Here is a 14,857-nt window from a genome sequence, read left to right on the forward strand (position 1 = left end):
TCAGTAGTGTTTAACTTGAAGAGGTCAATAATGAAACGCATTGTCCTTGAAAAAACATCAGGGATACAGTTAAAATACCAGCTGTCAGGAACCCAGCGTTCAGGAGACCATCACCGGAATCATGACAGCCGGTGATATACCGCCGGACGAAATCCCGACTTCCGCCAGGTATCCCCGCTCAGTTGGTGGGTCCACGCCATCGACAGAGTGGCAATATAACTTCTGGCGGGTGCAGTGAGCTCGCAAGGGGACCCGCTGCCGGGATTCAGACAGACAGGATGCCGCTGTCGGTATACTGACAGCCGGCATCCCGTCTGTCGGTAACACATACCAATTCCTACAGAACAGACCAGTTTAGTGAGCCAGCGAGATCCCATGAGCTTAGTTGAGGCACTTGGATACACAATACTAGTATGAGAAGCAGTGGAATAACAGCAGTGGATACAGCCAAAGGTAGTAAGCTACGAGCCAGAGCTTCAGAGGGTAGTGATCGACACACAAGACCGGTATACTAGATGATCATGACTTGATTAAATGTAGGGATATTAAACTATAAAATAAATACTTCCTAGTTTGTTTTTTGCTTGTGTAAGTGTAAATCATTTGCAGATATTTTTAACTTGGGATAATCTCAGAATAAATCCTGTTCAACCTTTATGTACTGTATCAGTTGCCCACTATGAATAAAAGAAACATGTTTTCATAGATAATGCTTAAATTAAATAGCTTTGAGTTACCTCTCGACACCTCTTCTACCAATAGCGGCATTGCAATGTTTATATCTTTCTCTTTTTTTGTTGCCTAACCCATTTCGTATTATCACTTGGAAACTATATAATTTGTACACCTGATAAAACCAGTGAATGAAATTGTGCAAATGACCCAACATAGTGTGAAACCCAATCACAATTTTCAGGTGTGAATTAAGAGACTCTAAAGCTGATTGGTTACTGACCATTTAAATACACATACACCTGTCAAATGGGTATTCACACTTCCTGAGGAAACCGCCGGTATCGTGGGCAGAGAAACGCGTAGAGGGTCACCTTTGCTACCTTTCCACTGCTGGAGATTCTCACGGACCTTCCGTTACTGATACTGAGGGATTAGGACGTTCTCTTATCATCTAACTGGACACATCTCTGCCAAACTTTCCCTGCTGTGCTTGAAAAAGCCCCGTTCTGCTGAGGTGTTATACAGCTTGCACGTTTCTCTTTGCCGGACATCCTGACACAGCCACTGTCAGCCGCCGAGAGCCACCTCCGCTAATTGCCATTGACGGGAATCAGCGCTTACAACTACGGGTGAGAACAGATCCTAACACTAGGGGTGAGCAACAGCAACTCAACCCCACTGCTTAAATTTATCAGCAGATCTTCTAATTAACCTGCCGAGACATTTATCTAAGCCCCTTATCAGTACGGATGTCACCAGCATAATACATTATTGTGGACTGCAATAACATAATGGGCGTATAAGCCGTTTACAGTCAATTTATCTATTGTGAATGTGATTAATTCTATATATGCATATGTATTTGCACTGCTTTTGTTTTTAAACTTTCAATTAATCATCCTAAGTGGTATTTTCCACTGTATTTATTATTAAATGATTTTTTTACTTGATATCAGCGCTCCTTTAATGTTTTCTATAGAACATTAAACCATATAGCTTTGGGTTAAAACTAGCATCAATATTAACATGGAAGTATTTTTAAAAACAGAGATGGTATGTTGTACCACTCACGCTCTCATATACATTTGTGTCTCTGTTCCCTGATTCACTGCATTTTTTATTGAGCTCATATATGATGACATAACCTGTGCAACAAATTTTGAGTAAAGCTTTGCTTAAGCCCAACACATGGATGCAATATAAGCATCAAAGAGTATAGAATTAAGAAGGGGCTGTGCTATAGTGTGTTTTTCTAACAACCTTAACATGAAGCCTGTGAAAGAAAGATATATGACAATAATATATAATAAATATAATTAAAATAAAAAAAAGCAGGTGTGATAATTACAGAGTATACAGATGTGGATAAAACCACAGGGAACCAGCGCTCAAACCCTATTTGTAGTGGTGAGTGATACGGTTATAAAGTGAAGCTAAAATCAATAATGAAAAAGCAGGTAATATACTTAAGGTTGTTTATTCTAAGATGCTGAGATACTTTCTTTCCCAACAGGTATAAATTCGGTTTAAAAGTCAATCAGTGATTGGGGCACGCTCCTGGTTTGAGCTTAAATTCTGAAGTGCAAGGTTCAATTGAAAGAACAAATGCTGTAATCTTTGTAAAGTCGAAAAAAAGAAAAAGAAAAATGCCACAAAAAAATATTAATGATAATATGTACTAAAGTCCAAACGGTTTACAAGTCTATACAGACAACGGCGTCCCGCTAATCTGTGCTCTGAAGTGAAGGATTCTCTTGTGAAGTGATGAACAGTTGACAGCGGTAGTGTATGCTTTGGTTAGAGTGGAGAATAAGGACCCTGGACTGGCGCTATTCCTCCTGCAGCACGTCCCACAGTAGAGCGCCCGAATCAGGCCCGCTCTGTGGGGCCGCTGACCTGGGGTGTGCGCCTGTCACAGAGGCGAAGTGGACCCGGCCGGGGCTCTCCGAGCGGCTGGCCGCGCCTCTCCTCCTCCTACAGGGACTTACCTTCTCCCTTCCCCTCCGCCTTCCACTCTCCTCTGTCTCGGGCTTCTTCCGTCGCCTGGCAACCGGTTGCTTCCGGAACTCCGGATCACGTGACCGGATGGTTTGCGGAAAGGATTAGCAGTACTGTCCTTCTTTGTAGTGAATATTCGTCCTCAGTCCAATGTAGTATAGATGGGTAGCTCCAACGCGTTTCGACCTGTTAGGGTCTTCCTCTGGGAGTCATAATTACAGACCCCATAAAATCACTCAACTCAACTCACCTGTGCATTAAGGAAATCAACAAAACATGACCGGTTGGTGTTACTTGAGGGCTGGTATTGAGAGCTCCAGGTATAGAGCACTGATGGTAAATCTATTTCGAGTGGTCCTTAAAACGTTCAAGGGAGCCGTACTTTACTGTAATGCCAAAAATGAAATGGCTCAAACTACCTCTGCACTGCCACATCACTCATCCCAAAATGTTCCCATTAGCCCTTTACCTGCTCCAAAATAACCACACGCCCTTAGAACCCACTAGCCACATATCCCCTCAGTTTTACTTCCCTTTACAAGTTCTTATAGCTACTGCTCAGTGTCATTCTTAGCAAGAATGAGGGAGAGTAGTCCGACTTCACTTATCCTTTTGTGGTACTGTATGTTGCCTGACCTCCCGATGTTATGCAGGAGGTCACATGACACAGATGTCTGTTTATAAAAAATCAGAGAATGATTGGCAACAGCGAGCAGGTGAAGGCTTCCTGGACCACTTGTTGCACACCATTGCTTTTAGAGAGAGCCTTGACTTTTTTTTTTTGTGCCATTACAAATTGACTTTTCCCTCTATAAGGGTTCTGGAAACTCAATCTCTTCTTATTTACCAAAATTAGCGAGTGGATATTACTGTACTTCATAGTTTACGATTATGGTCTTTTTAAATATTACTATAAGATTATACGATATTACATATTTTAATGTTTCTTGTATTAAGATAAAATAACTTCTATTAATAATCCTTATTTTATGCAAATTATTATAATCGGATGTTTCCACTAACATGCTTTGATTCTTGCTCAAAGAAATGTAGCAGCTAATTGCAATTTATTGTGCTAATAAAATGACAGCACAGGATTCTAGCAGATTCTGCCTGCATTGAGCACATCCTGAATAGTTCACACAAATTCAGTAGCACAAGGAACTATCTAATTCTATATGCTATACTGCATTCTTGGGATCTGTACTGAATACCACTGTGAAGGAGCATGGTTGTACTGTATATTGAGAACACGACAACTGTGTTTTATACTGGGTGAACACGCATAGCAGCAAATGTACATAGGCAATAATGTATACTGTGGCGTATGAGTTGTGCAGTATACTGGGAAAAGTACATCATACTGCATATTTGAGTTGTACTATACATTGGGTGCAAGGGAATTGTAATGTATACTTGGAGTCTAAGAATTTTAATGTGGGCATGTAAGTATTACTTACTGTGGGTTTAGCACTTATATATTGGGAATGCAGTTTTGTTATATTGCAAGCCATTCAGGGTGTATTATATATCGTACATAAAGTGCATAAAAGAGGATTTATGGTCTTAAATTGTTAAATCCTTTTCTTCGACTTCATAGGGAGGATGATGGGTATAGACTAGAGAGGAGAGTATGGGCATCAAACAGTTCATTTTAATTACCCAGCAGGCCAGGGCTCCCTGTCCCCTATACCCTGCTGCCAGCCAGTTTAGTTAGCAAGCTCACTACAAGGAGCGAGGAAAAGAGAGGGAGTAGAAAGACCAGCGCACACATAACACACAGTGGCAAGGTGCTTAGAGAGCAAGGTGTCACAGAAACTAACCCCACGCAAGCCAGGTGCATCAAGGGTGGGTGCCCTGTGACCCATTTGGAGTCTAAGAAATTGATTTCACAAGGTAAGACCATAAATCCTCTAGGGGGCACAGGGAGGCTGATGGGACTAAAGCTGTCCCCCTTATGGGAGGGGAAACTCCTAAGCTGCTATAAGGCCACATCAGTGGAAGCAATGGTATCAAAGACATAGAAACAGATGAAACTATGGGTAGAGGACTATATGGCAGCTTAACAAACCTTCTCTGAAGAAGCAACACGTTGAGCTGCCTACAAGACTCCCACTGACTGGGTGGAATGAGCAGTCACCAAGGCGGTGGCAGGAAGATCCACTGCAGAGTAGGTATGGCAGCTAGTCACATGAAGCCGCCTGGCTAAAGTCTGTTTAGAAGTTAGCCAGCCCCACTTGTGAAAATAACACAGGACAAACAGAGAATCAGACTTTCAGAAATATCTGGTCCTGTATACATAAATCTGGAGAAACCTCACTAAATACAGAGAGGATTCCCCTGTTGAAGAGTCTGGAAAACTGAAACACCATGCCTCAATCTCTTGGTTGATGTGGGCCACCACACAACCTTGGGTAAGTTACCTGAATGAGACCACAGAATAGCCCTGCCCAAATGTGAGTTCAGAAAGGGGGAATGAAAAGACAAAATACTCAAGTTGGACACCTGCTAGGCCAACACTATGGCAAGTAGAAAGACAGTCCTGCACCGGATCCAAAGAAGCAGACCATGAGCCCAATGAACCAAAGATAGGTTCCAGGGAACCACATGAAGAACAAATGGCAGCTGCACTTGAAGTACAACCTTAAAAAACATCCGTACAATGGGTGAGAGCGCAATCTGCCTCTAGAAGAGAACAGACAGGGCTGAAAGCTTACCTTCAAGAAAGAGAGCCGGAGGCCCAAATCCAGATCCATCTGCAGAACGTAAGTACTCATGAGAGCCTCAATGACTTGGCGAAGGAGCCACTGGCCAAACCCCACTAGAGTATGTTCACCAAATGCTGTGATAATTCTAGCTGAAAGAAAGCTTCCAGACATTAAGCTCTGGCTGCCTATGAAGTCAGCTCCCCAAATCTGGACACTGGGGATGACGACCGCTGACAGAGCCAGAAAGTGACACTCTGCCCAATAGAGAATGCAGCTGATCTCTTGCACGGCACCTTGACTGCGAGTGCCACCCCGGTAGATTATATAGGTGTTGTCTGACTGCACTTATAACGGATGACGCTGGAGGAAAAGGCTGTGCTAGGGACCACTCTGATCTCCAGGACATTGATGAACAGTTGGCTCTCCTGAGCTTTACACTAACTCTGGAACAACTGATGACAAGACACTACCAACCCCACCCCCTCCCCGAAGATTTCCACTGGTGGTAAGACTTAGTCCTGGGTCCAAAAAGGACGGCCCTTGTCCCAGTGGGACCGATGTAACCACCACCAGAGGGAATGACCAACTGCTTGAGAATGATTGTTCAGGCCCTGAGGTGTAGCTGAACAGGAGTGAAACTGGACGCACTCCACTGTATCAAAGGTGGAGACCAGTGAGTCCAGGATCTAACTGCAGGAGTGGACGGACACCCGACGGTGAATCAAGAATGTGTGATTCCTGTACTTTAGGGTCTGATTCTTATCTGCAGGCAGGGTTGGCTGGTTTAAACCAAATGTTTGTTTTTTTTAAATTAAAACCACTCTTTTTTATTATGCTGTCACTACAGACCCGGCACTGTGACTTCTTAAAATAAGCCTATTATACAAAAATAAATAAATAGTGCTTTTATTCAAAATGTTTAATGCCAGTGGTAGGCCCAGTGCTTATGATTAACTCCTCCTTTTGTGTATGTGTGTGTTTCTCTGGAAAGTGCTTTGCATTTTCCATTTTGTATTACTATTCAGATTTATTTAATTATAATAAGTCATTAAGTAGGATTAACATTAACTTGTTCTTATATTCAATTTCATATACTGTATCTTTGAGTGTACTTTGTATGTATTAATATGTTTAGTCTATCTACATGTGTTCAGATGTAATATGAATGATCAGCTGTAAAAAAATGGTTTTATTGAAAAATGTAAAATAAATCAAGACAAAGCCTACAAAGCCTAACATCATTAATGTTAGAAAGCTTTAAAACATGGCTGATCAAGGTTTCTAATACATTATTCAACTTTTTTTAATTAAAACATTAATGCAAAAAAAAAAAAAAAAAAAAAAAAGGCAGGTTTAAACCCAACAAAATGGTTTAAAAAACAAACAAACAACAAAAACTGTTTTAAAAGAAGCAACAACAAAAAAAACACCCTGTTTTTTTCCAACGCTGTCTGCAGGAAAGAAGACCTGTCGAAACCTGGAGACCAGTAAAGCCCCTAAGTGTAGTGTATTCTGTGAAATAAGGCAAGGTGTATTTCCAACAATTCATTACTCACCTGTGTGACCTTAGAAAATCTACCATCAGACGGATGTGATCCCTCAGGATATGCAAAAACTGGGCTAGGAGAAGGTTGTCCAGATAAGGCAGGATATGGATACCTTTGTCAAAGGTGTGCTGTCCTGTTCACTATGACCCTCCTGAAAGCATGAGGAGCCAGGGACAGCTGACATGGCAATGCCCGAGGCTGTAACTGATGCTCCCACACCGCAAATCTGAGGAAGTGCTGGTGACTGACTCAGATAGGAATTAGTAAATAGGCATCCTAGATGTATAGCAATGCCATAAAGTCCCCTGGTTTCAGAGCCAGAAAAATTGTGAAGACACTCCACGCTGAACCTGGGAATATCCCAGTACCTGTTTAGCGCTTGAAAATAGGCCAGATCGGATCCGGTTTCTGATCCAGAAAGATGTTAGCATAGAAACCCTTAACTATCTGAGATGAGAACTGGGATAATGACCACTGAGGACAGAAAGGAAGCAAATGGACTCCGTGAGAGCTTGTGTGTACCTTAATACTTTCTCAGTACTTTCTCAATACAGAGACAGCAGAGGTCACGCTGGGGTCCCACCCCAGAGTAGGACCAAACCATGATTTAGCATGCCAGTCAGCTGTCTAGCGGATCAGTGCTGTCAACCTTGGGACCTAGAGTCCCTGAAGGAGAACAGTCTTGTGCCTGTATTTAGCCTTAAATGGAGATTACCACCTGCATTCCCAAACAACCCGACTCCCAGAACACTGAATCTTGAAAATACTAAAAAAATCCCTCCAGGCCACACCAGGAAGGAAAGTCATCTTGGGCGCTGACACTGTAGGGACAATCCTCCAACTCCGGACCAAAGGTGAGCTCTCCTGCTAAGGGAGAGACTCTAAAGTTTTCTTAAAAGCCATGTCAGCTTGCCAGGAACCCTGGACGTTTTAGCTTCACCGATGGACTGGTGCATTAATCTCTGCATTGGCCTTTACGCACCTAGGGGGATATTCAGAGATTAACACAGATCGCTGCATATGCAGCTAGATCTGCGTTCATCTCTGCACATGCTGAGGGCCGCCCATCATATGTGGGACCGCCACCCGATGCGTCCACAATCTAATTACAAACGCATTGGATCTAAAGTTGACCCCTTGCAGCACAGCCAGACGGTCAAAGGCCATGTTTTTTTATCGGATCAGCCCTCCCCCCCAACCACTGCCTCGTTGCAGCCTCGAAAACGCCCACCACTGTCAATCACATTGCGGTCGCAATCATTGGGGATGCGACAGCAATGTGTATGCCCACGCAGCCGCTGTTCATGCGGTTTGCCGCCACCGGCAAACTGCGTTGTGTTCCGCAATAGCGGCCAGGTCTGGAAAAACCCCCTAGTCCAGGGCTGGCCAAACCGGTCCTCGAGATCTACCAACAGTACACATTTTCCAGACCACCTAGCTGGTGCACAGGTGTAGTAATTACAAATTAAGATGTGCTGCATTCATTCCTAACTGACAATTCTACAGATCTCCAGGAGGCCTGGAAAACATGAACTGTTGGTAGATCTCGAGGACCGGTTTGGCCAGCCCTGCCCTAGTCATTTATCCACTTAAAATCATTTTATTTTATCAGAAAATGGATTGTCTTAAGCACATTATAGTGAATCTTGTAAGGTATTTGCCAATGTTAAACAAAAATAAATATATATATATATACATATATATTCAAACACAAATAAAATACTCCAGATATCTCCCTTTTTATGATTAAGCTTAAAGAGTACGGTTACAAAACAAAAAACTTAACTGAATTAAATTCCCAACAATGTGCAGACAGTGCCACCAGAAGAGTTGAGTGACTCTGCAACCAATATCTAATAATATTTTTAGGTGTGCAGAGAAATAAGGGAATATTGCACATCAGATTAAACCAACAGCAATGTGTGCAGATGGATTTTGCGGTGATGGTTGGCTCAGAATTAAATATGCCCCATTAGTGATTTTTTTTTTTTGTAGCTCTGCTGAAATTGTCACTATTGTAAGGAAATAAGCAGCGGACAAGAAAAAAAGTGCAAAACCCACACTGTTTACAAAGGGACCCAACAAACAAACACAACAAAACTGCCTTTTAATTTATAGACTAGGAAAAGGTATGGAAAATGCTTTACAGCAAGGTGATATGTGTTTTTCAACAAAGAACATACAGCAGGAACGCATCTTAAAGGGTGAACATGTATAGATTGGCTCAACTTCACAGGGTAGTTGAATATGGAGTTGCAGAACCAGCACTAAAAGAAAATGCAGGACTCCCTGTAATGCTTGGGCTCTCCACCCAATCAGATTTATGCCCAACACTTCGAACCAGTTCCTGTATTTCTGATTCAACAGCTGACTGGTGAAGGGTTAAATATGCTATATGAACTGTTATGTGCTAGTATAAATACGTACCATCCTGTGCCGGGTACCTTTATCTGTTCATACAATGTGTCTCCTTGTCAGGGACAGCTACATTCCAGACTAAATCTGTTATCTCTATTTCTACTTCTGTTACCAATCTTCCCAGAGGTTTCTGTTTTCTGCCCAGTAACTACTAACGAGCCAATAAGAGTGTAACACATGTCAGTTACACCCATGTACGTTGTCTTTATATACCTTTGTTAACCTTATAATAAAGCAGAGTAATTCTTAACCACTGACTCGTGTGCTGTCTGTATGGGGTTAAGAACTGCTTTCACTGGTACCAGAGATGGTTACATCGAGGAGGCACAAAAAGGGTTAAATTCCCTTCAGCTGGGGGCTCGTCCGGGATCTAGGTGATCGTCCCCTGCCCGGTAAGATAGAGAATTTTATTGTCTGTCTTTTCCGTTCAGGGATTGCGATTACTACTAGATATGAACTCATTCCGTGTTCCGGGAACACGTGACCAAAAATACAATCCAAGTCTGGGACTTGGCAGAAAAGAAACTTGTTTTCTTAAAGGCGCCGGGCGCCACACACAGGTATCAGGGATACCAGGACCAGGGGTCCACGAAATCTTTAAAAGGCACAGGTATCTGGGATACCATAAGATGGACGAGAAGTCCAAATAACAACGCCTCCTCGATTTGATCACCTAAATGTTTGTCTTATAAGTACTTATATTGTAATTTTTTCTATTAAGGACACTCAGTGAACGGGTGGTAAGTGCACGGGCGCTGAGTCTCAGAGGGCATTGTTGTTTACAGTGATTTTAAGTACATTTGAAAGTTGATTTGTAACAAAATAACATTGTCCACGATTGCAGAGATATTAATTGTACGGGTTTTAAGTGTACGTACATTTGGTATCACAAATTGTGCTGTTATTCCTTATCTTTTGTACTCACCCTCCTCCCTCATGTGCTTACCCTTTTCTTACTTTAATAATCTTCAGCTGCACCAAATCCAGCAGCTTTCTGCCACCTGATACTTATTCCAGTGTCATCTGCTGATGTAGCTATGTTTATTTACCCTGTACTTGTCCTATATTGTAGCCAACTGTAAGTTGCTGTTTTCTTGTTTGATTATTTGCTTATGTACTCTGTAATTGGGCGCTGCTGAACCCTTGTGGCGCCATATAAATAATAATAATAATAATCTTCTCTGTTCTGTCTCTGGTAGTTTATGTAGGAATGTGTAATCCCACATGTTACCAATGATTTATGATCAGATCAGCTGAATGCATACATAGACTATTGTTTCCCTTCCCTGTTATTTGTGAATTCTTTTAGAAATATATTGCGTGGGTGGGCAAGTATGGTGTACACGCATTATATGACAGTGTGTTTGGAACAATCTATGTTTTTTTTTTTTTTTTATGATAAAGATTGTTATTAATTCAGTTTAGACACGTTAGTTACTTGTTGATAATATGGGATTCAGACCAGAGTAAAGAGAGACTGAATGTGCTGCTTGTCTCTCCCAGCAGCAGCAGTAACTTGCAAACAGAAACCTAGTGAGAATGTGACTGAATTCTGGAAGTGATTTAAAAAGTGTTGGTCAGAGGAGGCAGGTCTCACCCTAGTTAATACCACAACTTACTCATTTCTACATTTATAAACAACTTGTTGCCAACAGTGTCATTAACTGTAAAACAGAGTGTTTCCAGTTGGATTTCTGATAATTTTAAAGATTTTGAAAAACATTTATATGAGAAAGAAAGCAGCAGGTTGTTTTGAAATGAGGAAATCTGTCAGTACAGGAACCCTCACCGCCAGCGGGACACCCCACAGAATAGGGGGCCCCCTGCACTTCCGAGCAGACGACATACATCCTGCTTTAATTGCGGCAAGGATGGACATTGGGCTAGGGACTGTCCTTAACCCTTAGCATACTTAAACAACCACTGCTGCCTGAACCTGCCCACACTAACAATACTCCCAGAGACGCCCCAAGGTTCCAAATTGACTGACAGGGACAGCCCCGCTGACGGGGCCCGGAGGAGAGTGTCCCGACTTTCATGCAGCTCACTGGTCACTGGAAGGACAGTGAAGCCACCACCAGTGTCCTGTGTAGGGACCAGTACCATGAATCCTTAAAAAAGTCTGCTTCTTCAATAGGAATCAATGGGATACCCACAAAAGCTTATTCCACTGTACCTATCCCTATTGACACACCACCTGAGTTAGAGACTGTAAACCCCCAGGTATGGTCAGAGGGGCCCTATGACACTGGCCTAATATCTTGTACCCCCTACAAGGCCACACTGAAACCTGATGTACACCCCTTTACCAGAAACAATATTCATTGTCTAAAAGAAAAAATAGAAGGTCTTAGACCTATGGTACAGCAATTTTTAGAGCAAGGCATTCTTAGACATGTAGTATCCCCATACTGCACACCAGTTAACCCTGTAGCAAAAGTAGATGGGACTATAAGGTTTGTGCAAGATCTTAGAGCAATTAATCAGCTAATTGTTCCCATTGCACCAATTGTACCTGATGTAAACTCACTCCTCTCAGCCATCCCTGTAGATGCTGCATTTTTTTCAGTGATTAATTTAAAAAAATGCATTTTTCAGCATACCAGTGGACCCCCCAGACACAGTTACTTTTTGCTTTTTCTTTTGAGGGCAAGCAGTTAACATGGTGCAGATTACCACAGGTATGTTTATTCACCTGTTGTGTATAGCATTGTACTCCAAGCCACATTGGCTCCCTGGCACCCCCCCTATGGTCCTGTCCTGCTACAGTATGCAGATGATCTGCTTCTCTGTAGTCAAACTGTTAAACTGGCTCTGTGAATGTGGACACAAAGTGTCAAAAGCAAAAATGCAATGGTGTAAAAAGCATGTTGATTATCTGGGTTTTGTACTCACAGAGGGAGAAAGGAAAATCAGTCCACAACGCATTCAGTCTGTATTGGGCCTGGTCACCCCAACTACTCAGAAGGAAATGTTATCCTTTCTGGGCATGATTAATTATTGCAGACAGTGGATATCTGATTGTTCCTAATATGACAATATCTTGAGACAAGCTACTCTCAATAACAAACCTAAACAGATTCAATGGTCACAAGAAATGTTAACTGCATATGAAAGTCTAAAATGTATGTTGGTAAAAAGTTCGGCACTGAGCCTCCCAAACTGTACTGCCGTTTCATTTATATGCAAGGGACAACTGTAAACCATGGCGGGGGTACTAACTCACATGGAGGCAAACTGCGCCCTGTGGTATTCCTGTGTCGGTCCAAGGTATGCCTGCCTGCCTCAGAGCACTGGCAGCTTGTGCAATGGTGGCTGAGATGGCAACTACACTCACCTTAGGTCACACAACAATTCTACACACAATACATGATGTCGTAGCAATACTTAACGGCTTGCATACACAGCACATGTCAGCCCAACGCCTTAGTGGGTATGCAGTCCTATTGCAAAGCAACCCATCCCTCATCATCAAATATGCAAACACGTCATCAGGCCCAGCACCCATTCTTAATGCACTCCTAGGACAAAAGGGTCCCCAAGATGACATACCTGACGACCATGACTGCTCAGCATCAATAGAATCAGAGACCTCCCCGAGATTAGACATGTCCCCTGTGCCAATACCCGGTTCAGATAATGTCTTTGTTGATGGCTCCTGTAGCAGCCCAAATGACTCCACATACCAAGCAGGTTATGCCGTTGTGCGCCTGCCCAATGACATTCTTGAAGTAAAGCCCATACCTTACCAATCGGCACAGGCTGCAGAGCTCATAGCCCTTACCAGAGCCTGCCAAATGTACCAAAACAAACCTCCTCCATGCCACCACACAGCCCTGACATTGCAATTTTGCACTGTAGGGCCCATACTGGTGGCAGGGACGACATATCAGAAGGAAATGCCCTTGCTGACAGAACTGCCAAAGAAGCAGCTCTACAACCCATTGCCCAGTCCCATATGACTGTCATGACCCCCCCCTGCCATTAATGATCAATATCTTATCACGGAACTACAGGCCACAGCCTCCAACAAGGATTTGGATGACTGGATATATCCTGTATTGCAGAAAAATCCCAAATTAGGATTAATCTGCAAAGAGGGGAAACCTTGTATACCCCAAACAAGTGCCCCTTTGTTCATTACTCACTACCATGGGGTAGGACAAACTAAGGAAGGCCACAGGAGGTACCTTCCACAAATGGAAACAGGTCCTTCCCATTATCCTAGCAGAAATCAGAATGACTCCTCAAAAGACCCTAGGTTATTCACCCTTTGAAATACTTATGGGTAGGCCCTTCCCTACACCTTGGGCTAAGAAACCATTAATAGTACAGGAAGGTGATTTAGAACTTATAAAGGAAGAATATGTTAGGTCCCTTATAACGAAACTAGATGAAATTGAACACAAGGTTGTTTGTAAAAATCCTTCTAACCCACAGGAACCGACACATCCTTTTCAAGTCGGAGACAAAGTCGTTGTGAAAGTGCTCCCGAGGAATAAAGGTCCAGGAGATTTCACCTATGGTCCAGAGACGGAAGTCGTGGCAGTGACCAGGACGGCTGTCCTTACTGAAGAGGGGCCCACATGGATTCATGCATCCCGAGTAAAGAAGGTACCCAGACCAGACCGTGAGGGAGATTCCAGAGAGGTACTAACGGGGGCAGACAGCCCTGACCTCCAACATGGAGAAGAGGACCCTTTTGCTGACAAAACAAACCCAGAATTCTACTCAAATATGGACTCTGATTACCCTACTCATACTTGCCTATCAGACACCCATATCCAGAACTGAAGTAGATATTACACAAACGAATGGACAAACCTCCCTATGGTATAATTCATCCAGCACTCATGTGGCCACATATACTGTAGAATATAAAGATTTTCTTTCAAACTATATGTGGAAAATTAGAGCAAATAGATAAGGTATAGGAACAGAAATTGTTTATGTTTGTGTTACCAGCAAGAATTGGGGAAAGAACTGTGATCATTGGGGAGCCGTGGGATGGAACACTGGTATTGATTGGGGTCACAAACCCAGCGAGGCTTTAAGCAAGAAGGATAAAAATAACAAGTCCTTAATGATGGGGAAGTGGACATTATAGTCAAAAGATAATAACAGGGAATACAAACATTTCACCTAAAAGACATGTACGCCCTGCTCAAAATCTAACAAACCACGGCCCAACCCCATCATGCCTCACGTAACTACATTCAAGGATATAATAGCCATAGATAACCCCACATTTAAAGACACTATGGCCATTGAGACTGGATTTTCTGATATTAATTTTTGGGTTGGAATGGATGAGATATAATATAAAGAAGCATAATGTGAGCAATTGTTATGTATGTGGTAAATCTAGACCTCATTTAGGCACGGTCCCTTTAAATATCCCACTATCTCAAGAAAGCTGTTTTCTTTTTAGTCTCTACAATGATACAAAAACCAATGACAGTGATTGTGAAACATGGAAAAAGGAATACCCCATACTATCAAAGAACCCCA

General features: G+C 42.6%; 1 protein-coding gene across 4 annotated transcripts in view; it reads right to left on the reverse strand.

Annotated features, from left to right (window-relative positions):
* LOC134927777 (triple functional domain protein-like) overlaps nt 1-14,857 on the reverse strand; it is a 110,973-nt gene that overhangs the window by 59,117 nt on the left and 36,999 nt on the right. Inside the window, exon 1 of one of the 4 annotated variants that reach the window (XR_010177728.1) lies at nt 9,356-9,645. The exons of the other annotated variants lie outside the window; for them this stretch is intronic. The gene's annotated coding sequence lies outside the window, so the exon portion shown is untranslated. Of the gene's footprint in view, nt 1-9,355; nt 9,646-14,857 lie in introns of those variants that run through there. 4 annotated transcript variants of the gene reach the window in all.

The sequence above is a fragment of the Pseudophryne corroboree genome, chromosome 5, assembly GCF_028390025.1.
Source record: "Pseudophryne corroboree isolate aPseCor3 chromosome 5, aPseCor3.hap2, whole genome shotgun sequence".
NCBI classification, from domain to species: Eukaryota; Metazoa; Chordata; class Amphibia; order Anura; family Myobatrachidae; genus Pseudophryne; species Pseudophryne corroboree.